This window comes from Drosophila tropicalis, unplaced genomic scaffold (assembly GCF_018151085.1).
Source record: "Drosophila tropicalis isolate 14030-0801.00 unplaced genomic scaffold, ASM1815108v1 contig_631, whole genome shotgun sequence".
Taxonomy (NCBI): domain Eukaryota; kingdom Metazoa; phylum Arthropoda; class Insecta; order Diptera; family Drosophilidae; genus Drosophila; species Drosophila tropicalis.
The window spans coordinates 38501-63757 of record NW_027173111.1 but is presented as its reverse complement, the minus strand read 5'-3'; positions in this window follow the sequence as shown (position 1 = coordinate 63757).

Genomic DNA, 25257 nt, shown 5'->3' with positions numbered 1-25257 from the left:
GCGGATGTTTACTGCAACCGAGACTAAACCAAAATCCTATAAACAAATGTCCCCAAAAAATCTTCCAAGCGTGAGAACGCTTAGTAAGCAAAAATCAATAAGCCAATCAAAATCCAGATCCCTTGTCACCAGATCAAAAGCTCCCAATACTCATATCAAAAAGCTTTTTAACCGAACTTATTTATTTATTTATTTATTTATTTATTTTATTTACGTCAACTAACACAGCAGTCGACGAAAAAGCTTAAGCTAATGATAGTAATTAAATGAAGAAGGTAGCTTAGCTTTATACACAACTGAACATCCCCGACCCGGTGGAGGTGTTTTATTTGCACAAGGTGCCAGCTATGCCCCGGTTCACAGCCAATGTGGCCAGGGATGAGTTGCAGCCAATCCAAGTCCAGAATATTTTCATTGGTTTCGCTGTAGATGATTAAAAAGTATAGCGCGAAGAGAAGTGACAGAAAGATGAGGAGAGATAAGGTGAGAAAGGTTGTTAAAAGATTGGCAAAGAACACGAAGAGGTTCGTGAAGAGAGTAGTTAGTCAGACATCTACTAAGGTGAATAGGAAAAAAGTTTCTGGTCCGACGTGAGGGAACACAAAAAATACAGCGTATTTAGTAAATTGGTAGAAATGACTTCGCCTTTGACTAGTTTATGGAGAAAGAGAATGCCAAAAACAAGCCTACGGTTATGAAGTGAAGGAAGATTAATAAGAAGAAGTCTGTCAGAATAAGAAGGTAGGCCAAGACCCGGGTCCCAATTTAGACCGCGTAGCGCAAACTTAAGGAATTGCTTCTGTACCGATTCAATACTACGCTGGTGAACATCATATTGCGGGTTCCACACTGGCGAGCAATATTCTAGAGTAGGGCGAACTAACGAAGTGTATAAAACCTTTGTTACATAGGGATCATCAAATTCTTTGGCCCAACGTTTAATGAAGCCGAGAAGGCTGCTTGCTCTGTTGACAATTGAAGAAATATGAACATTAAATGAAAATTTAGGGTCAAACATAACGCCTAAGTCTTTGAATGATGGAACACAATCTAACAGAACAGACTTAATAGAGTAATGAGCTAGGAGCGGAGACAAACGACTGAAAGTCATAAAAGAACACTTAGAGGCATTAAGGTGTAATTTATTAACGTGGCACCAATCACAGAACGCATCGAGATCTGATTGCAAGTACTGTTGGAAAGAAGGATCATTATAGGAATAACAAATCTTGACGTCATTCGCAAACATGAGCACGCGTGAATGAGCTAAGGCCAAAGGCAAATCATTTATAAACAATGTAAATAATAGTGGGCTCAGATGACTGCCTTGGGGTACACCTGACGTAACTCGAACAGTTTTAGATATCGTGGAACGAAAAGACACCTTTTGGGTTCTGCCAATAAGATACGACTTTAACCAACCCAATAATTTTAGTGAAAAACCCATGATGTTAAGTTTCGCGAGAAGCAAAGAATGATCAACCGTATCAAAAGCCTTACTGAAGTCAGTATAAATAACATCAGTTTGACACAAGGGTAGTCAATTCTAAAAGGTTGATAAGCGACGAACGACCTTTCATGAAACCATGCTAACAAGGAGAAATAGTGGATCTGGATAGATGTTGAAGGGAAGACGTAATAATTTTCTCAAACAGTTTAGGTATTGCCGAAAGTTTGGCAATGCCACGGTAGTTGGAAACATCCGATTTGCTACCCTTTTTAAAAAGCGGAATAATAAAAGACTCCTTCCAAATATCAGGAAATCTACAAGTCTCACTCGATATAAAAAATAACCGAGCTAAAGGCTTAGGGTCCAGCCGAAGGCTCTGCGCCACGCAACTGGCCGCGTGCCAACCCCGGGTAGACGGGAGTCTGGAGGCATCCAGCATGACCTCCGTCATCACGTCTGCGCCCAGGACCAAGGACACCGACGACGGTCGGTGGAACGTGTCATCCGCCAGAACGGTGGCCTCCAAGGATGGAACTGCAGGTCGAGGTTATCGGAGCAAAGCTGAGAAACCGAATCCAACGCAACTCAAGATTGTCAATTAATTCGAGTTGACAAAGTCTTTGTTTTCGACCAATCGTTCCTATGGAAAATTTGATAGTGTCGTTTATAAGTGTAACAAGCTTCCTACTATTAAATTTCACGACAATAGTTTTAAAAATAACTATCTTTTAAGAAGTCACTGTTCGTGACTTTGCCGAGATATACAAGGTTGTATATGTATATTGTACATATCCACCATGTACAATCCCTGCAGTAAATACAAGCCTATATCCAAATTTTCAGCTCTGTAGCTCTTACGGTCTAGGAGTATGCGTTGATCCAGACGGATGGACGGACTGACGGACATGGCTATATCAGAAAAAATTAATAGACCCTTTTTGCAAGGGTATCAAAATATCGAAGAAGCTATCATCGGCTATGCCGAAGTTTATATACCCTTGCAGTCCTTGGCAATAATAATTTTACATGTTCAAAGTTTGTTTTCTTCATCAATAATATAAAATTTTATACAAATTTATTGTATAAAAAAGCCCGTTTTTCTTATTTTTTGATGTTGAAGTTAAAATTGTGACTTATTTCACTTTGCAAACAATTATTGGAGATACTGTGTGTGGGATGTGCATTTGCAATGCGCAACAATCCCACTGTACACGATCACGAGAGATGAGACTAAGATCAAAGGGAGAACGTGAGCGTGTGAGAATAGACGATCAAGAGGAATGAAGAACGAATGACAGATGAAGACTAGAGACGTGTTGAGGTCTTGCACCATAGACGGGTACTAAAAGTCCAGTGTCAAAGTCGAGTACCAGGTAGTACCTTCATTCAAAAATTGGAAACGCGCAGAGAATTTTCTTTTACTTGTATATTTTGTATTCACTGGTATAATTCAAGTAACTGTACCTTAACTAAGAGCGGGGAATAAAGCCCCGCTTGGAGCAAAGTGTGGGGAGATCTTTTCGTGGGGAGAGCGATGGGCATCATCGGGAAAGCGGCGCGAGGTGAAAGCTCCCGCCTCCCTTAAAGCTGTGTATCGTGTAAACGTGTTGCGTTTGAAGCAACGTGGATAGTGTTGTTTGCAGTAATTTTTGTGTTTGAAGTGTGCGTTTGACGAAAACAGAAATGGTTTTATCTTCGACGTGTTCGGAAAAACGGATTTGTTTGCCATACAAATTTGAGTTTGGCTACACAGCTTTACCCTTGTGTTGCCCGTTGGGTACAAGTTCCTGCGCATTTAGGCCGCAGCCAAGGAGATCTGGTGGATTGTCCTCTGAACGGACAGACTCCATGGGGTGCTATTTGTTGCCTTCACAATTTTGCATACCCGTTCCATGCCGTTTTTTTGCTATAATGAGGTTGGCTTCACACCTCGTTTCCGCTAGGAGATGGTGCAGCTTTTCAACGGCGGAAATTCCCGAATCGGTTATGTTGATGGCCCACGGAATGTGGGTCATTTTAGGTAATCTCCCGTAAAGACTTCTGTGTCAACGGGTGGCAGTCGACAGCCTCGTTATGCTGATGCAGAGGTAGACCCATGACGGTTCGGAGGAGTAGGAAGCAGACGCTTCATGGATAAGCTCGCTTAATCGAGCTGTGCATCGCTTGTAAACTTGATACATTTTCAGAGCTACCGTCTTTAGTATCTGGGAGTGCCTCACATTTCTTATATTCCTGCTCGACCCTCTCCCAGAACGCTCGTACTCGATCACGATGGACTTGAAGCGTAAAAACGCTGACCTCGGACAGCGAAGTGACTTGGGTGTCGACTTCAAATTGAATCAGTTTATCGCCGATCGAGATAAACTTTTGCAAAGCCATGGTGGAAGCAACTAAAGTCCTTTTGGATTCGGACCGAGTTACTTTTAGGAGGTGTGGAGGTGGTACCAGTGGCTTGAACTTTTTTAGCCTGCTCGACGTGGGTGGATTGCTGAGAAGTCGAACTTATTGGTGCGGACGGGAAAGTTAAGGGATTAGAAAGGGTCGGAAACGCTGGGCTGATACTCCTCTGACGCAGACTTGGAGCAACAATTGAAGATTTGCGCGTGGCCGCAGTGGTCTTAGCCTCTTTATCGTCCTTTGGCGGGCTTGTGCTCATAATCCCACAGAATGGTGGTTATAATAGAAGAGAGCTGGCTTGGCACGGCTTGGAAATTAGCGGAATCACAAACTGGAACGTTTGAAAAAACCTGAAATGCTACCAAACTTCCAAAGGAACAGCTTTGAAACGCCTTGCAATTGATAACAAACCTCAAACACGATGAAACGTTTGGGATAACTTGGAACGCTGCCAAAAACCCTAGGACCGGCTTGGAACGCCTTGAAATTGAAAAAAAAAACCCAAAGATAAGACTTGGAACTTTAAGAACACTTTGGAATTTAAAAAATAGAACCAAAGATACGATTTGAAACGCCTGGAATACTTCGGAACGTCTGGAATCGGAATAAAAAACCCCAGCCACGACTTGGAAACAATTGGAACAAGAATTTAGCAAAATTATGAAAAATTCATTTTCCAAACGCATAGAAATAAATTTTGCTCTCTGAAACGAAACGTAAACTCTTATATTTGGAAATAAAAAAGGACGCGGACACAAATTTTTAATAATTAAATATAATTAGACCTTTCCCTTAACGTGACCCTTCAGCATATATACAGCATATATACACACATACATACATTTGTTCGCGGTGATGGAAAAATATATGTTTTAGTGCGAAACAATAAAATTTTATGGAATATGTATGTATATGTATATGATGTATGGAAAATATGTACAGCTGCGAACTTAAAAATAGCACCACTTGCTGAGATAACGTGTTCAAAGGATTCCTAGATTTATTTTAAGGTTCAAGGAACATGTGAATATGTTTTTGAACGTGGAATATTTCCTACTAATGGATGCCAAAAAAAAATCTATCATCCAACGTTTTCAATGAATTTTATAAAACTTCTTAATATACTCAAAAAATACGTTAAATTTCGCAGAATTGCATAGCAAAAAACACATATCTAACAGTCCCTGGTTCAAAGTCGAATTTAAAGACATAATCCATATTCAATACCTAACAGAAAAACTATGTAAGGAAGCTCTGGCTGGGGTACAGTTCTCAGTCCCAGAGTCCCAGAACATTTATTTGATCTGGAGACCTTCATGAGTATTAGGATATGAGACTGAGACCACAGGAAGGGGTGGAAAGGGAAGGGAAAGGGGTAGGAGGAGAGTCCAAGAGGAGTAGCAACGACTGATCACAAGATCCGCTGCCTCTTGGACTGGGAAAGGGGAAGCATGAAAGGAAATGTTAGTGGGGTTAATAGAAAGAGATGGCGAAGAGGAACTGCAACGACTGATCTTGTCTGCGAAGCGAAGCCCGGCCAAGATCCGTTGACTCTTCGCCTTGAGTGACTGAGCCTAGTTAAATAGTTAAGTGGCCAACGAAAAGGGAAGGAAAGGGTAGACATAAATTTGGTCACAAATAAAAAATAATGCATGGTGTGTTAAACGATAATAGTATAGAGTTTATTGTTAATTAACTAATTCTAAACATCTTTTGTAATTTGGGTCCCTACCGCACTAAAGCAAAAAAAGGGGGATCTTAGGACATGGGCTCACCTGCTAATCCTGGTATTTCACTTGATGGTTTTCTTTTAGGGCACTAGGTTTCTGTTGCTCCTGCTATTGGTTTCACTTATGCAATTTTGCACTCTCGTGGTCACTGGCGAAGTGATTTTCTCCTAATTCCTAACTCTCTGTTCAAACCCACCCTTGCTCTGCCTACTTATGTCCTAACGGTGAAAACGTACGATGCGTCTTGTGCTTTGGCACGCGTCATGATCTCCGTCCCTCTCTTTCACTTTCGATTTCTTTGCTTTTCCATTTGGCGTCGGCTCGTGGCGCAGAGACCGATGCTAAGAGATTGCCCACTCCGCGACGCGTCGACGCCGCTGCCACGCCAAGTCATTAGTCAGAAAGAGATAGATTTAGATCATGAGCATCGTCTGTCGAAAAGACCTACAGTTAATTCCATGTTAAAACATTTAAATATGCCCTCCATGGGCGTAGTGTTAGACAAGTCCTGCCTGTGTGGATCCTCCGTAGGACAGGTGAAAGTATGACCACTGACATGATAACTGACCACTCCTTTCGTGTCGTGCCCAGCGTCGATGGTACGTAGTCCGATTGTTTTCTCCTGTTGGTAGTGTTTGTCGCTCTGACGATTGCTCCTCTAGAGGACGGGGGCGACTACCTCCATGCAGCGAAGATGGATCGGGGTGTCGGGTTGGTTCATCTCCTGCTGTGCCCCAGGTACTATGAGTACTACTGCTCCTTGTTCCCTCTTACATATGGGGACATATTTGCCTCATAATCAACATTTTCTTAACTTGTTTGCGACATGCTGTGAATAATAAGATATTTTAAAACTACCCTGTGTCTGGGTTGCCTTACGAGACCCTACGAGTGCGATTTACAAACATGCTACCATTAAAACTAAGCTACAATGTTTAGATAACTAACCATCAACAAGTGGTCCCCCCTTGAAAAATCTTAAGTCGGTGGCCTCGTGCGGGCCGTGGGTACGAGGTGTCCCGAGGCCGATGTCTTCAGAAGGACTGAGTTCTGGGGGGTTCCTTGTCATCACTATTAAAGGCCTTCAAGTCAGATAGGCCTGCGGTACGTCGCTCACGCCAGTTTGCTTCTTGTAGTCTAACGACATTGCTGGAAAGAAACTTGATTATTTTATACGGGCCTTTATACTTAGGCGCCAGTTTTGGGTTAAATCCTTCGTTGGCATCGTACAACATATGTTGCCTGAGCATGACGACGCTCCCGATGCTAGGACGCCAGTCCTGTCGTCGTAGTATTTCTTCTGATCCTGGGAGGTATTGCTTTGGCTCTCATGTACCATGGTGGATGATTCCTTTGGCTTCAAATCCTCCTCACGAAACTCTGTTTCTACCGAAGCTAATCGGGTGTCCATCTTAGTTGCTGGCTCCTTTTCTTCACCAGTCTGGCGGAATGGATTCTTAAGGACAGCGTCAGGTGCTGGAGGTGGCCAGACTGAACCCGACTGACATACTGGTTTGCTGCTATGCTGAAAGCCGGAAGTATCCTTGGGCGTAGCAGGCGTTTCTGCAGGACCCAGTCGATTTATAAGGGCATTAGACCGGGTGTGGTCTTCCGACACTAGCTATGGCTGAATTATAGACTTGACGGGACTGTAGGGCTTATCGAAAGGGGGCAATTTTAACAGATAACCTCCGCAACGTATAAAAGTTCCTATGTTCCGAAGGAAATCTATTCCCAGAATAAGAGGATCCATCATCGATGGCATCGCTAACAATGTCATATATACGGTCTGTGCCCCGAGACCGATGCTTGCCCTGAGAGAACTTGTGATCGCTGCACGAGCAAGGTTAATATTAGTATGAATGTCTCACAGGAGGAACGGGGCGAAGTGCTGAAGAGCCACTTTCTCGTTTATGAAACTCTTGTTCGCTCCTGAATCCAAGGTAGCTACCATTGTTTTTCTATTGACCAAGACATGCAGTTGGATGCGGTCTTTTTTTAGGAGGAGGGGGTTACTGGGCTGAGGTCCTGGTCTGGTCCCTCCGTCTGGCCCAGATTGAGACGGAGGTTTGGCCCGTTTCCCGAACGGCGGCAACATTCGATGGTACGTACCCCCCTTCGCCCGTGTTGTTAACAGAACAACACACGGGGCTTCCTACATTCTCGTGCGATGTGACCAGCTTCCGCACATTAGCGGCAAGCTGTGCCGGTATCCACGGGTGCTTCGAATAGTTGACATATAGCAGTCCCGTTTAGGCTGGAAGTTATATGATCAAAGGGCTTATTTTGAACGGCGTTGCTCCTTTTCCAGGAATGCGCGGGGTCATAGCTACCTTTCTCCAATCGAATTGTCTCATAATTTACCACCAATTTGGTTAAGCCGGGTAACGTTTCGAAATCATTTTGTCGGGTATACAGCTTGTAGTCTGGTAATAGATTCTCGTAGATCCTGTCGAGTTCCTGTAACGCCGAGTAATGAGCTCTCTTCATCATAAATCGAAGGTCTACTAGATACTCCTTGTATGGTTCCTGATGGCGTTGCTTTCGAGCGCGTATGCTATCCTCTAGTTTCTCGAAATAGCGTGGGAAAGAACTCCAAAAATTCGACCCATGTCGTCTCCGAATACCCACTGGTTTGCCACCAGCTTTCGGCCCGTCCGGTCAAAAAGATGGCCATCATCAGAGGCAGTGTCTCCAAGCTCAAACGGTACGTCGCGGCTCGAGTCTCTATTTGCTCTATGAAATAGATGGGATCGGTAGATCCGCTTAAGGCAATTCCCCATTTAGTTATACGTTCCGCGATCGAGGCGTAGCTCCCCAGTAGTACGGCCCACCATAGATTCATGGACTCGATTCCGCTCACTGGGTTCGATGTTGATCTTTGAGCCAAGCATACCGAAAGGTGTTGGAGAACCGGAACGGGAACCAGAATGCGATTCAGAACGATAGTTAGTGTCTTGTGGCACCGGTAGTTGAAAAACAATTCCTTCGGGAGTAGGCGACGGTGCTCTAGACGGTGGTTTTACATCTAATTTCTTATCCCCGGCACTAAATTGGGCTTCGATTTCGGCAAGTCGATTGAATACCTCGGGATGATGATCCTCCCTTGAGGCGAACTCGCCGAAACGATTTCTTAGATCTTCCACTACTCCACCGGTGTCTAATCCGAATTCGCCACAAAGGACTTCCAACTCGGCTTTGCCGATAAATATTTTAAATATTTTGAACAAAATCTTTGCAATGGTTCGAATATATAAGAAAGATCTTGCCTGTTGATAAAATTAGACCCAGTTTGTTTATTTAGATTGGGAAAATCCTTGAATGTAGAATATATTTGTTGGATAAGTGATTGAATCTCCCTCGATGTTGCCCAAAGAAAATAAGCGTTTACTCCGATTAATGTTTAGAATATTCTTTGGAAAGTAATGGTCCTTGCTGCCGAATGTCCTTGGGTGCTGAGGTACCCTTGAAGCTTAGTTCACCTTAGTGGTGAATGTCCTTGTCCTATGTCCTTGTTGATCATTTCGTTATAAATCCTTGTATTGACGAGTAGTCCTGTTGATGATCCTTGTCAAGTTGTTATCCTTCCGAATTGAAGCACTTTTTTTCCTCCTCGATGTTCTCTTGCTGAGTTCCAAACACTGACTGCCTTTTCCAGTGCATATGCTGGGACTTAAATGGCCCCTTGTGCTTTACTTCCGTCTCTTTCACTCTGCTGCTTTGAGTGAGAGTGGTGGATTTTTAGGTTACCCATACCCAAGTCCCGTTCAACTCGAAGTGCGGTAGGATACAGTCCCACTTATGACCTTGACTCGCTCTATCTGCTTCTGGTTACTTCAGCTCTTTTCTTCTCTCTTGTAAAATTTTTTATTTTAATAAAACTAACTTCTATATTCGACTCTGTCGATGGCTCCGTTGATGACCCTATTGCTAGCTCTGTCGGTAACTCAGTAGCTGACTCCATTAATAATTCTCTCCGAAATATACTGATGATGAGATTATTAATATGGTCGAAAACTCTGTTGATGACTCTGCTGATAATTCTGTAGAAACCCTGCCGGAGACTCTGCCGATATTCTTACTTAGCATGACCTGGCTTTGCGCGTTTTATATATATATATATTATTATTATTTATTTTTTTAAACTGATTTCCAGGTGTGACTCTGTCGATGGCTCCGTTGATGACTCTATCGTTAGCTCTGTCGGTAACTCAGTAGCTGACTTCATTAATAACACAGGCCGACATTTTTGAGGTCATGAAAAAGTGTTTGAGGTTCAATGGGTCTCCTATAGTAATTGGGGGCTGCTAATCACGGCCCTGTACTTAGTTTTTCTCCATCACGTCAGGATTTCGAAAAAAATGCGTTCAAATTATTTAAAATGACCTAATTTGCAATATATTATTCCATGATATAGGCATAATATTGTACTAAAAACATTATTTTATTCTATTAATATATTAGGCTTGGTTTAACAGAAATTTACAAAATATCAAAGAATTATTTCTTTGTTATAATGGATACTATCTTACACTCTGGATATAGTTCTATAATGATTTCAACCAAAAAGTATGCTATAGGGATTCCAAGTATTGTCTGCTTTTTAATTTTAAAGAATTATGGAACTCTGCTGCGTGTAACATATTGTTTATTAGTTTTATGTGCAAACAAGAACTAATTTTCTTACAAAGAATATTTTAAAATCTGTTAAAAAAGTATAAAATTTTTGTTTAAACTTTCTATAGTATACTTTTGGGTGCCTATTTTCCAACCCCAGATCTCCAGATTTCACAAAATCTGGACGTGATGGACAAAAACCAAGTATGCAGTCAGAATCAGCGTACCCGAATTAGTAAGGAACACCTCTCAAGTTAACGTCAGCAAAAATCATGTCGGCCTGTGTAATTCTTGAGGATACTATTAATCCTGCGTGTTATATATGTAGGAAATGAAGTGTCAGGCAGGCATAATCATGGCAATCGTTTGGTACCGAGTGAGCGAGACAGAACGACACGCAGCGGCCGTACCTATCTGGTCGACTCACTCATGAAAATAAAGCAGAAGCGGAAAGCACTCGCAATTGTACTCTCGCCTCGATCACATCGCACTCCCAAATTTGTCGCTAAGGCCATTATAATAATTAATAAATATATGTATTCTTAACACAAAGAAACATTGTTAATAAATAATAAAAAAGTTTAAATAAGGAAATCACATCCTTAAATAATATTGAATTAAAAATAGGAATATTCCAATTCTACATATATATTTATTTTTTTTTAATTTGTTGCTTTCATTTCACTGTACTCAACATAAAAAAAAATTATTCATACGAGTCTGCACAAAACGAATGGTTTTCTTTTGCTCATGTGTGTGTTAAACCTAGGCGATATACCCATGCATACCCTTCCATACGTATTGTTATGTATCGTTTAAAATTTAAAATAAGCATTTCCCAACATTGTTAAACCTTGTATTCCTTAGATATGGTAACATTGTTATTACAAATCAATAAACGGTCAGTCTAGCACTACTGCGGACACAACATTAATGGCGACGAGGCAAAAAAGAAATTAAAATTAAAAATTGTGTAAAATCTAGTTTGTCAGTCATTGATTCTCATCAAGATGCCAATAGAAAGCGGGGAAATTCAAAAATTGCTTGCCCAGCAACAGCAATTCACAACGAACATTCTAGAACAACAACGACAATGGATGAGAGAAATTCTTGAAAATAATTCTTCATCTAGTGCTAGTAATTCAAGACACGCGGGTGAATTAACTATGTGTCCTCCATTTCACAAATTTGACAAAGACAATCAAAATTGGGAGTCTTATCTAGAACGGTTATCGCAACATTTTAATGCATATTCGGTCAGTTGCATCCCTTAAAGACAAGAGAGTCAAGTTCCACTAAACGCGATCCATACGTTCAAAAAGTATCAGAATAAACCGAACAAAGAGAAACAAGGTTTCATGAGAGATGCAAGTATCGTGACGCCGTATGTAGAAGAAGTGAACACTATAACAGGTCAAGTCAAAAACGAAAATCGTAAAAAGCTAATTGATGTCAAAATATTGAATCAAGTTATTACTTTTCAAATGGACTCAGGGTCAACAGCTTCAGTGATAAATTTAGAAACATATTTATTACTGAATAAACCGAAATTACAAGAATGTTCCAGAGAATTTTTACACACATTCCAATACCAATACTAGGCGAATTGCTCACTGTCGCAAAGTGTGGGGAAAAAGTCGAAAATGTTGTAATTATTGTGACTAGTAAAAAAAACGAAGCCAATCTTCGAACAGATTTATTTCGAAAAAATTTGGATTCGACTTTGTCCAAAAATGTAAAATTTATGAGCAAGAAAATATTCGAATTAACGATCTTTGCTGCAAATATAAGTCAGTGTTCGAGCCTGCCATGGGAACCATAAAAGATTTCAAAGCCAGCGTATTTTTAAAATCTACGACAACACCCAAATTTTGCAAAAGCCGTCAAATTCCATTTGCTCAATTGGAACATTTTAAAGCCGAAGCAAATCGTCTAACGGAAGCCAATATCTGGAAACCGATCAAATTTAGCAACTGGGCATCCCCCCATTGTGTTAGCACCTAAGCCAGGGGGAGCCATTCGGATTTGTGGTGAGCAATATCCATTACCAACAAAAGAGTCCCTATTTCACATTATTCGTCATGGTAAGCAATTCAGCAAAATAGACCTAAAAGACGCCTATCTTTAGATGGAACTAGATGAGGCAACCAAGCAGTTCATGGTCGTCAACACGCCATTGGGCATATTTCAATATCAGCGTCTTCCGTATGGAATTGCCAGCGCACCGGCAATCTTTCAGAGATATCTTGAGCAACTTCTAAAAGAAATAGAAGGTTGTGCCAACTACCTAGATGACATCATCATCTCAGCTCCAACAAGCGAAGAACATCTAAAACGAATCGAGCAAGTTTTGAACATACTTCAATAAAACAGTATCAGATGCAAAAAGGAAAAGTGCTTCTTTTTCAAAGACGAAAGCGAATACTTGGGAAGACTGATTAGTGCTGCTGGAATTTTCCAGACACATCCGGATTAGAAGCTGTACGACTATTAAAACCGCCCTCAAATTTAAAGCAATTGGAAGCAATTATGGGTAAAGCAAATTCGATAATGAGGAGGAAGCTTGCAACTTAATAAGGGAAATCAATCCACCGGTTAATGCAGAAACCATTCTCAAGCATTTGAATAACGATAAAATCCTCAAACAAGTCCTGCACTACGTTTCTGTAGGATGGCCAGAAAAGTTAGAAAGTGGCAACGAAGATTTATTGCCATACTTTAATCGTAAGTTTGCTTTAACAATTAATGATCACTTACTATGTTTACAGTCAGATGCAAATCGGATAGTGATTCCAACCAGTCTACGTCCAAAAGTGCTTAAACTATTATATGAGGGACATTGGAACATTGTTCGCATGAAGCAAATTGCAAGAAAACATGTTTGGTGGCCTGCCATTGATTAAGACATAAAAAATCTAGCGCAGTCATGCACTGTCTGCAAGAGCAACAATCCAGCGCCACCACGACAATACCAGAGTTGGCCTACAGCAACCACAGCTTGGGGAGCGAATCCACATCGACTTCGCTGGCCCAATATTCGATGCCATGTGGTTAATTTGTGTAGACGCATACTCGGAGTTCCCGTTTACTGTTCATGACATCGGTAACAACCGCGAACACAATCTCAGCTTTGTCTTCAATTTTTGCAATCGAAGGATATCCTAAGACTATGGTCAGCGATAATGGACCGCAGCTTACATTTGAAGCATTCAAGGAGTTTTGCATACTCCACGGAATCAAGCATATAACAACAGCACCATTTCACACAGCCTCTAATGGATTAGCCGAGCGATTTGTACAATCTTTTAAAATTTCTGTCAAGAAAAATATTCAGGAAGGTTTGCCTTTACGAACAGCAGTAACGAAATATCTGGCTTCTTACAGATTCACCCCAAACGCACAAGGTAAATCTCCTGCTGAGTTAATTTACGGTCGTTCAATTCGCACCGTATTAAGTCAACTTTTCGAAAACCCTGTCGAAACTAAGCAGGAGTTGACAAAATACAGCACATATCAAAAGGTATTCACCCGAATTTTCTCGAGAGGAGAAAAGTGGATCGAAGGCACTATCGATCGACCAATTGGACGAATGCTGTACGTCGTACGTACATCAAAGGGCTTTATCAAGCGCCATTTCAACCAAATTAAACCACGAATGTCAGACAACACGTCCGAGGACAACCCGACAATGTATTGGTTCGTTCCTGAAATACCACAACCAGCTCCTAGTTCAACACCACAATTAGAAGAAGACCAGCCAGAAACGCACCACGATCTTCCGAATACTTTTCAAGAAACTGTTCATGATTATGGTGAAAATACAGCAACGTCGAATGAAGCTCACAATTGATACCAATCTTCGCGAAGACGTTTTGGTATATGGACCATAAGTTAAATTTTAACACCCACATTTCCACCACGGTCGCAAAGGCCATGAGTGTCCTGGGTTTCATTAAAAGATGGTCAAAAGAATTTGATGACCCCTATACAACTAAAGTTCTTTTTTACTTCGCTTGTCCGTCCTATTTTAGAGTATGGATCTTGCATTTGGTCACCTCAATATGAGTCGCACCAGATTAGACTTGAATCCGTTCAAAAGCAGTTTTTGCTATTTGCTCTTCGTGGCTTAAGCTGGGATCGCAATGTCAATTTGCCTTCGTATTCTAGTAGACTTCTCTTGATTAACCTTCCGTCCCTAACTAACCGTAGAATTATGCTTGGTGTCATTTTTATGCACAAGCTCCTAATTGGTGATATCGACTCGCCTGAGTTATTAGCTCAGGTGAATCTGTCGGTACCATGTAGACGGAGTAGACATCCTTTGATACCTTTATCCCTTAGTCGTTGTTCTTCTAACTATGCTATGCATGAACCTTTTAGGGTCCTCTGCTCTGATTACAACCTTCTATTCCCTGTAATCAGCTCAGAGTTTTCTATTAATATGCTTAAAACATCTATCCTATCCCATTTAGTTAATAGATAGCTATAGTATTATTTGTTTGTCTGTTTTTTCTATTGTGTATTTGTGCACGCGATTCGTGCCGTGCGTTATACGGCTGCACCCCTCGGTCGGTCGGGTGGGAGGTGGGCAGTTATCTGCTTGGGCTCGCGCGTAACAGGCTATGTCCTGGTGTCGTAGGGGCCACTTGAACGTACTGCGCATAGTATCGTCAACGTCCGCTAAATACCTGTTCGACAAAGTACAAGAGCTCGCCAGGAAGTAAATCATTTCAAGCCACACGATTTCCGAAAATCTAAAAATTAATTACCGTTTATAATTAAAAGGGGGAGATGTGTTATGTATCGTTTAAAATTTAAAATAAGCATTTCCCAACATTGTTAAACCTTAAACCTTATTCCTTAGATATGGTAACATTGTTATTACAAATCAATAAACGGTCAGTCTAGCATAAGCTCTTAACAAGAACACGCGCACTCCACTACTGCGGACACAACACGTATAACCATACGAATGTGTCCGATGTCTATGGGTCGCCTCTTCACGCATATGTACGTTACGAGTGAACCAGAAACCAGGAGGAAATGTGTGACTTAAGCGTCAGGCTAATCTCTACAATTAGTATCGTGAGCGCACACATACACGAGAGTAAGCGACGCTCATACACACTCACACGATCGGATGCGGCATCACACATGTGAGAGCAAATGCACACGAGCATCATCGTTTTTTTTTTCACACACACACGTACTTTGAACTCTTTTCTCTTTTTTTTTTGTCACAATAAAACAAAAATACACAAAGACGAATCCCAACGCGCGACTGTACTTGCAAATCAGTGTGAATGAAGGAATGACAAAAAAAACGGTTGAATCAAAGCAAGAGAATGCTCGTAGCTCCCACACACGCCCCGAATCAAACGGTGAACTGTCTACTCTCATTCTTACTGGCCGCTCGCGTGTCCCTGCCCGGGCGCCTTCTGTAAGGAAACTCTGGCTGTGGTACAGTTCTCAGTCCCAGAGTCCCGTCTACAAAATATTTATTTGATTTGGAGACCTTGATGAGTATTAGGATATGAGACTGAGACCACAGGAAGGGGTGGAAAGGGAAGGAAAGGGGTAGGAGGAAAGTCCAAGAGGAGTAGCAACGACTGATCTTGTCTGCCAAGCGAAGCCCGCTTGGCGAAGATCCGCTGCCTCTTGGACTGGGAAAGGGGAAGCATGAAAGGAAATGTTAGTGGGGTTATTAACATAACCTAACGGTGAAAACATATGATGCGTCTTGTGCTTTGGCACGCGTCACGATCTCCGTCCCTTTCTTTCACTTTCGATTTCTTTGCTTTTCCATTTGGCGTCGGCTCGCGGGACAGCGACCGTTGCTCACTACGCGATGCGTCGACGCCGCTGCCCTGCCAAGTCATTAGTCAGAAAGAGATAGATTTAGATCATGAGCATCGTCTGTCGAAAACAACTACAGTTAATTCCATGTTGGAACATTTAAATATGCCCTCCATGGGCGTACTACGAGGACTAATTAACGGAATTGGATCAATATACAAATATATTTTTGGTTGGTGAGGACGATAAAGATGAATTAAAGGAAAAAATAAATAATCTTGAAAGCAATAGCTATGAAGAAAAAGAAAAATCAGTAAGATTAGAAGTTTTAATCTTTAATTTTGAGTATTTCACAGAAAACATTGAAGACATAGACTAGGAATTTTCAAACCAAAACTTTTAAAACATAATCTAACTATTGAATACTGTTTGCGGAGGGGCGGAAGGATCCAAATAAGCCGCAAGTGGTTGGCGGGTGCCAATGTCTTCAGGGGTCTGGTGCGTGAGTAGTGTAATTAAAAACGCGCGAGAACTTCGTTTTAAACTAATTAAGATTTATTTGTATTAAGTGACGAAATGTCCCGACACACACGAGATGTATGCGGGTTGCAAAATTTACAATCGAAAATAAGCAAATCACAAGAGAAGAACGGGTGTTCGGGTTAAAATCTCGTATTAGATTAAATGGCGATGTCCATGGGAAAAATCAAGTCACTCCTCCTGGTGTGACCGTAGATGCCGAGCATCAAAAAACTCTCCTCGCTCCTCACTGCTCTTCGCCGCTCACTGCTGTTCACCCGGTGGCGTGAACATACCGCCCCCCTTGCAACATGTTGCAATTGCCGCGCTGACACTGCCGGAGTGCATGAACCCCCCAACAGACCGGGCATCGGTACACGTTCGTCCCATGTAGAGCAGATCGTTTGCTGCGGTGGTGCGGCAGACGCGTGGGGGCCATGTCGCTATGGAGGGGCGAGCTGAACGAACTGCAACGAAAGAAATTACGTAGGGGGAGTGGATTAGTTGGTGCACGGGAACGAACAACATGCACGGAGACGAGGACATTCGGACGGAACATAGAGGGATTGGGAGTCACGATAGGGTTTTAGGCTCAGGACTTCTGCTGTCTTGCAACAGGATGAACTTCGCTACGGGTCTTCGGATAGACCTACGCGCTGTGGTTACATCAGCCACTCGGACGAGACCGTCAGCCCCGGGCAGAGTGCGCTCAATTCGCCCTAAGCGCCACTCGTTGGAGGGGAGATTATCTTCGGACACGATCACGAGGTCGCCGGTCTGGAGGCTGCGAGTCGGTGATTTCCACTTATTCCGTTTGTGAAGCTCCTTTAGGTACTCACTCTTCCAGCGGCGGCAGAAAGCCTTCTGGATTGCCTTCAGTCGCTGCCATCGGTTGATCAGCGACATAGGCTCAACCAGAATTTCCGGTTCCGCAATGGATAAGAGCGGTCCAATCAGGAAATGTCCCGGGCTTAGAGCCAGCAGATCCTCTGGATCCTCGCTCATGGGAGAAATTGGCCTGGAGCTTAGGCACGCTTCGATTCTACACAGGAGAGTGGAAAGTTCCTCGAACGTGTACTTGACAGTGGAAGAGGACTTGTAGAACAGGGTCTTAAAACTTTTGACCCCTGCTTCCCACAGTCCTCCCATATGGGACGCGCTTGTCGGAATGAACTGCCAGGATAAAATGTGCTGGGGAAATGTCTTCATTATATCAAGCTTGGTGGCGTTCAGGAAATCCTTTTCGAGCGCCTTTGAGGCACCTACGAATGTTTTGCCATTGTCGGAGTAAGTGCGCTGTGGGCATTGTCTCCGTGCGACAAACCGAGAGAAGGCTGCAAGAAATCGTTCAGTGGTGAGGTCGGAGGTAGCCTCGAGATGGATCGCCTTCGTGCTGAAACACACAAAGACGCAGACGTAACCCTTAGTTATGAGACACGCACGCCCTTTGTAATTCTTGATCTCGGCCCTGCGAAGTCAATGCCCGTGTGGGTGAAGGGCCTGGAGTACGTGATGCGCTCTCGAGGGAGATCACCCATCATCTGCGTCTGTAGTCGTCGACGATGAACGATGCAGACTTTACACCCCTTGATGCCTGACTTCACGAGGTTCTTGATCCGCGGATCCAGAATTTGGTGCGCAGATACCGCACCATCAGTTGGCGAATTCGACAAGCAGGCGAGTGAAATGAGTACTATAGGGGAGGAGAATAGGGTGACGTTCATCATACCGGAGGGAATCAGCGGCCCGGAGTCGTCCGCAGGAGCGGAGTACCCCATTCTGGTCGAGAAATGGATTCAAATTGAGTAGCTTGCTGGATGATGGCAGGGGTCGCCCTTCACGAAGGGCCAGTATCTCCGCGAGGTATTACCGACTCTGAGAGGTTCGAATCAAGGCGCGCTCGGCGGAGAGGAGTTCGTCATTGGTGAGCCGGACCGTGGAAGGCGTCGAAATCTTTTTGTTGGCGAAGCGTAGGATGTACGCGATGACTCGTAATGCCCTACCGTAGTCCGAGAAACGTTCGCTGACGTCATCGTCATGGACTCTCACTTGATCGCCGTAACGAGCCCTCACATATAGGACTGCTCCATACGCTTTCTATGACGCGTCACAGAAGCCATGAAGCTCCCACGAGAGCTTATCGCTGGTGTTTAGCCAACGGGGGATGCGGAGTTGACTGAGGCCTGGGTAATCCTGCAGGAATTCGTGCCATTGCTGCAGCAGGAGAGGCGGCAGAACATCATCCCAGCCCAGTTCGGTTAGCCAGATTTGCTGCATGAATATCTTCGCTCGGATAACAAATGGGGCTAGGCAGCCAGCGGGGTCGAAGAGTTTAGCGATATGGGACGAACCTGCCTCTTGGAGATCGACTCCTTCAATGGGGGGTTCGCTACGGTGAAGAAGAAGACGTCCTTGGCGGCTTGCCAGCGCGTGTGGCTCGGAAACTGAGCCCTTTTAATGGGGATAGATGCGGAACAATATACGAACGCACGAATGCGGATCGGAAAACAAGTTTATATGGATTCGTAAGTAACGATGGGAGTACGTATAAAGCAAAACACGGATGAAATATATAAAGATGTATAGGATAAAAAGAAAATACGTTTTTATATAAATCTGGATCTGGATACATATATGTGCGCAAAATATTGGCCGGAAAAAATATATGTATAATTTATAAATATGGGCAGATGTATATATATGGGCCCGATAGTGCTGGAAAAAATAAATATGTATTTATTTATAAATATAGGCGGATATAAATATATATGTCCGCACAATAATGGCCGGAAAAAATTATATATAATGTAAACACCTAATTATTGGGTAAAAATGATAACGATTAATTTGTATTTTTCGGATTTAATCTTTGGTTTTCTGCGCAGAGACAACTTGTTCGTTGCGTAGCCGGAAGAGAAGAGAGACGCCGTCTCGCCACCTATCGAGGACTTATCGCTAACAATCGATACTTATTACTAACAATCGATACTTATCACTAACAATCGATACTACAATACCGGTTTCGGTATATGCATGAGCATTTAAGAGACTTTGTAAATAATTGGAATCTTACAACTCGGCCGTCCTGACGAGGAATCGACATCGATTCCAATTGTTAACAACGAAGGGGGGGTAAATAAGAATCTTAAGTGGCTGGTATCGCCTTTGTTTGGCTATCAGAAGTGCAATCTTGATCAGGGGCAACCCATAGCTTTAATTTGGAGGCTTCTAGGACCCCATCATATGGTAGTTGGGTGATTTGGGAGCCCTCTACATCCCGGATAACATATCGGTCATTCGGAAATTTTTTATGAACCACATACGGACCACGATACCGCCTGATAAGCCTTTTGTTTGTGCCTGCCGAAGTATCCACATTCTTAATAATTACTACTACTAGGTGATGCTTCGAATAATATTCCGAATTATATTCTTGGGACTTAACAATGTTACGAAAGGCTAATCTCCGGACGTCTACCTCTGAGGCATCGACCTCATCCGTTCTCTCACCCAACCGTTCGGTTAGTTCATATACTACCACACCTCGTTGTTCAACACCGAATAGAAGTACGGAAGCGGCAAATTTGGTTGTGGAGTGGACGGAGTTATTCAATGCAAACTCTATGTTCGGCAGTTGTTGGACCCAATCTGCGTGGTCCACAGGTTCCGTTAGTTTACCCAACATGGGGCCCAAAACACGATTAACCCGCTCGACTTGTCCGTTGGCCCGGGGTGAGGCAGTGGCATTCAGCACATGAATTATATTATTGGCCTTCAGAAATTCTTCAAACTCGGAGGAAGTAAAGCAGGTACCTCGATCGCTGATGATTCGGCGGGGTCTACTGTAATTTGCGAAATACTGAGATTCTAATATCTGACATACTTCACGTGAATTAGTCGTGGCGGCAGGGTACAGCTTCACAAATTTGGTGAAAGCGTCAATGACAACCAGAAGATACTTTTTCTTAGAGCGTATGGACGAAAGGGGGCCCAAATGGTCAATATGAACGGTATCAAACGGAAGGGGCACTTTCGGAATACTATGTAGCGTGACACGGTGGTCCGAAGCGGACGCAGAGTAGTAGATACACTTGAGGCAATTTTTAATGTAATTGTTAACATAAGACTTCATACACGGGAACCAGTAATGCTTCTTGATCTGTGTACAACATTTCTCCGTGGCCATATGGCCAAGCTTCTCGTGCACTACTCGTATGACATGATTTATCTTTTCGGAAGGGACATAAAGTTGGGGTACACTCGTCGAGGACAGGCGGTACACTACTCCATCTCGCAGTTCGAAATCCGCTCTCATATTTCTCTAACTCATCTCGGAGTTTGACAATCTCAGGGTCCCGGTTCTGGGTTAACTGCAGTTGGACGTCGAGGTTTATATCGTCAACGTATGCGTCAGTTTCTATTCTGCTTAGAGCATCAGCATGGGGCATACCAACCCCCGATCGGTGTACATTCGTGTAGTTATAGTTTTCCAACAGCAGGGCCCAGCGAGCAATCTTGGCGGAATGTCCACCATTTCTCAGTGTCAGCGCAAGGGAATTACAATCGGTCACGATTTTGAACGGGATGAACTTAAGGTATGTCTCAAAACGTTTTAAGGAATACACGATAGCTAACGTCTCTAGCTCATAACTGTGTAGATTCGATTCAGCGGCGGAGGCCATCTTAGAGAAGTAGGACACTGGGTGTAATTTACCGTCTGTTTGTTCCTGGAGGAGCACTGCTCCGAAACTAGGGTATCTTTTCTTAACAATCGGGACAGCGGACACACAATCTTAGCGAAACCTGATACAAATCGGCGGAAGTATGAGAATAGGTCTAGGCAACGCTCTAATTCCTTGCTATTCCTTGGAATGGGCAAATCCCGTATCGCCTGAATATGAGCTGGTTTAGGCGTGATACCGGCGGAATTGGCTAAGTAGCCCTAGTACTCTAGTTCCCTATACGCAAAACGGCATTTCGTCAGCTTCAGGCATAGCCCGTTCACTTTTAACACATACAATATTTCCTTCAGAATCTCAAGGTGGGTTTCAAAGTCATGCGACGCGACTAGAATGTCGGCTATATATATCACCAGTTCACCTAGGTTTATAAATTCCTTAAGGACAAAATAAACGAATCTAGCGAACACGGAAGGGCCATTACAAAGTCCGAAGGGCATGCGTACATATTCAAACTAGCCATCAGGGGTTACAAAGGCAGTATATTTGATTGAGTCTGGGTGCATTTTCACATGGTGGTCAATTCTATTTTCATCTCATAGTTCATGGGCTTGATTAAATCTGGATCAACTTGTACATACGAAGTGGAAATAATAGACTTAAGGGCTGCGGTTTGCTCTTCCCGTGACGTGGGCTCTATATCACAGTCTAACTCACTGACAGCAGGGAGCTTAATGGCATTTATCGCCATAAGTGCATCGTTCAGTGTTTCCGAAGGTACAGCAGAAGTTTTCGGAAGGGGAGAATCAGAGAACAATTCGGCAGATACAATCTCATTCCTATCATACGGCAGTATCACTCTCTCTTCCCTAAATATGTCAAAGGACTTCAGAACAGCAGTAAGTTTTGGATTTATACATTCAGTCGGTTTATTCATGAGTATTAACGATTCTTTTTCATATTTCAGTTCTTTCAGTTTACAGAGTCTAATATTAATTTTATACAGAAGATCTCTACCTATAATCATCGGCAGTTCGGTTGCTTGGTTCGTCAGGACTTCAAACGTATGTATTGTCTGTGTTGCGGAGGCGAACCCTACACTGGACTTGGCCTAAGGACAGAAGTTGGCTATTTCCTAAACCACGGCAGTTCAATGTACGGGGGCTAAGACGGCAGTTGGAGGTGACTTCAGATTGACGGATAAAACTCTTTGGACTGCCCGAATCAAGGAGAGAAAACATATCTATAAATTTCCTATTTTGCACTTCATCACAAACAAAAGCAACACTCACCAGTTGTAAATGGTCTAGTCGATCTCCTGCTTCATCAGCGGCGGCGGCAGCAGTGATATTGGTGGCATTTCCAATTCGAGACGGGCAGTTTTTGTAGCTGTGGCCCACTATGCCACACTTGAAACATGAATTCGGAGGTCTCATTGGTTTCGGGCATTGACTCTTGTAATGCCCCCATCCTGAGCAGTTGAAGCATCTGGTCTCACTTCGCCCTAAGCGCCACTCGTTGGAGGGGAGATTATCTTCGGACACGATCACGAGGTCGCCGGTCTGGAGGCTGCGAGTCGGTGATTTCCACTTATTCCGTTTGTGAAGCTCCTTTAGGTACTCACTCTTCCAGCGGCGGCAGAAAGCCTTCTGGATTGCCTTCAGTCGCTGCCATCGGTTGATCAGCGACATAGGCTCAACCAGAATTTCCGGTTCCGCAATGGATAAGAGCGGTCCAATCAGGAAATGTCCCGGGCTTAGAGCCAGCAGATCCTCTGGATCCTGGCTCATGGGAGAAATTGGCCTGGAGCTTAGGCACGCTTCGATTCTACACAGGAGAGTGGAAAGTTCCTCGAACGTGTACTTGACAGTGGAAGAGGACTTGTAGAACAGGGTCTTAAAACTTTTGACCCCTGCTTCCCACAGTCCTCCCATATGGGACGCGCTTGTCGGAATGAACTGCCAGGATAAAATGTGCTGGGGAAATGCCTTCATTATATCAAGCTTGGTGGCGTTCAGGAAATCCTTTTCGAGCGCCTTTGAGGCACCTACGAATGTTTTGCCATTGTCGGAGTAAGTGCGCTGTGGGCATTGTCTCCGTGCGACAAACCGAGAGAAGGCTGCAAGAAATCGTTCAGTGGTGAGGTCGGAGGTAGCCTCGAGATGGATCGCCTTCGTGCTGAAACACACAAAGACGCAGACGTAACCCTTAGTTATGAGACACGCACGCCCTTTGTAATTCTTGATCTCGGCCCTGCGAAGTCAATGCCCGTGTGGGTGAAGGGCCTGGAGTACGTGATGCGCTCTCGAGGGAGATCACCCATCATCTGCGTCTGTAGTCGTCGACGATGAACGATGCAGACTTTACACCCCTTGATGCCTGACTTCACGAGGTTCTTGATCCGCGGATCCAGAATTTGGTGCGCAGATACCGCACCATCAGTTGGCGAATTCGACAAGCAGGCGAGTGAAATGAGTACTATAGGGGGAGGAGAATAGGGTGACGTTCATCATACCGGAGGGAATCAGCGGCCCGGAGTCGTCCGCAGGAGCGGAGTACCCCATTCTGGATGAGAAATGGATTCAAATTGAGTAGCTTGCTGGATGATGGCAGGGGTCGCCCTTCACGAAGGGCCAGTATCTCCGCGAGGTATTACCGACTCTGAGAGGTTCGAATCAAGGCGCGCTCGGCGGAGAGGAGTTCGTCATTGGTGAGCCGGACCGTGGAAGGCGTCGAAATCTTTTTGTTGGCGAAGCGTAGGATGTACGCGATGACTCGTAATGCCCTACCGTAGTCCGAGAAACGTTCGCTGACGTCATCGTCATGGACTCTCACTTGATCGCCGTAACGAGCCCTCACATATAGGACTGCTCCATACGCTTTCTATGACGCGTCACAGAAGCCATGAAGCTCCCACGAGAGCTTATCGCTGGTGTTTAGCCAACGGGGGATGCGGAGTTGACTGAGGCCTGGGTAATCCTGCAGGAATTCGTGCCATTGCTGCAGCAGGAGAGGCGGCAGAACATCATCCCAGCCCAGTTCGGTTAGCCAGATTTGCTGCATGAATATCTTCGCTCGGATAACAAATGGGGCTAGGCAGCCAGCGGGGTCGAAGAGTTTAGCGATATGGGACGAACCTGCCTCTTGGAGATCGACTCCTTCAATGGGGGGTTCGCTACGGTGAAGAAGAAGACGTCCTTGGCGGCTTGCCAGCGCGTGTGGCTCGGAAACTGAGCCCTTTTAATGGGGATAGATGCGGAACAATATACGAACGCACGAATGCGGATCGGAAAACAAGTTTATATGGATTCGTAAGTAACGATGGGAGTACGTATAAAGCAAAACACGGATGAAATATATAAAGATGTATAGGATAAAAAGAAAATACGTTTTTATATAAATCTGGATCTGGATACATATATGTGCGCAAAATATTGGCCGGAAAAAATATATGTATAATTTATAAATATGGGCAGATGTATATATATGGGCCCGATAGTGCTGGAAAAAATAAATATGTATTTATTTATAAATATAGGCGGATATAAATATATATGTCCGCACGATAATGGCCGGAAAAAATTATATATAATGTAAACACCTAATTATTGGGTAAAAATGATAACGATTAATTTGTATTTTTCGGATTTAATCTTTGGTTTTCTGCGCAGAGACAACTTGTTCGTTGCGTAGCCGGAAGAGAAGAGAGACGCCGTCTCGCCACCTATCGAGGACTTATCGCTAACAATCGATACTTATTACTAACAATCGATACTTATCACTAACAATCGATACTACAATACCGGTTTCGGTATATGCATGAGCATTTAAGAGACTTTGTAAATAATTGGAATCTTACAACTCGGCCGTCCTGACGAGGAATCGACATCGATTCCAATTGTTAACAACGAAGGGGGTAAATAAGAATCTTAAGTGGCTGGTATCGCCTTTGTTTGGCTATCAGAAGTGCAATCTTGATCAGGGGCAACCCATAGCTTTAATTTGGAGGCTTCTAGGACCCCATCATATGGTAGTTGGGTGATTTGGGAGCCCTCTACATCCCGGATAA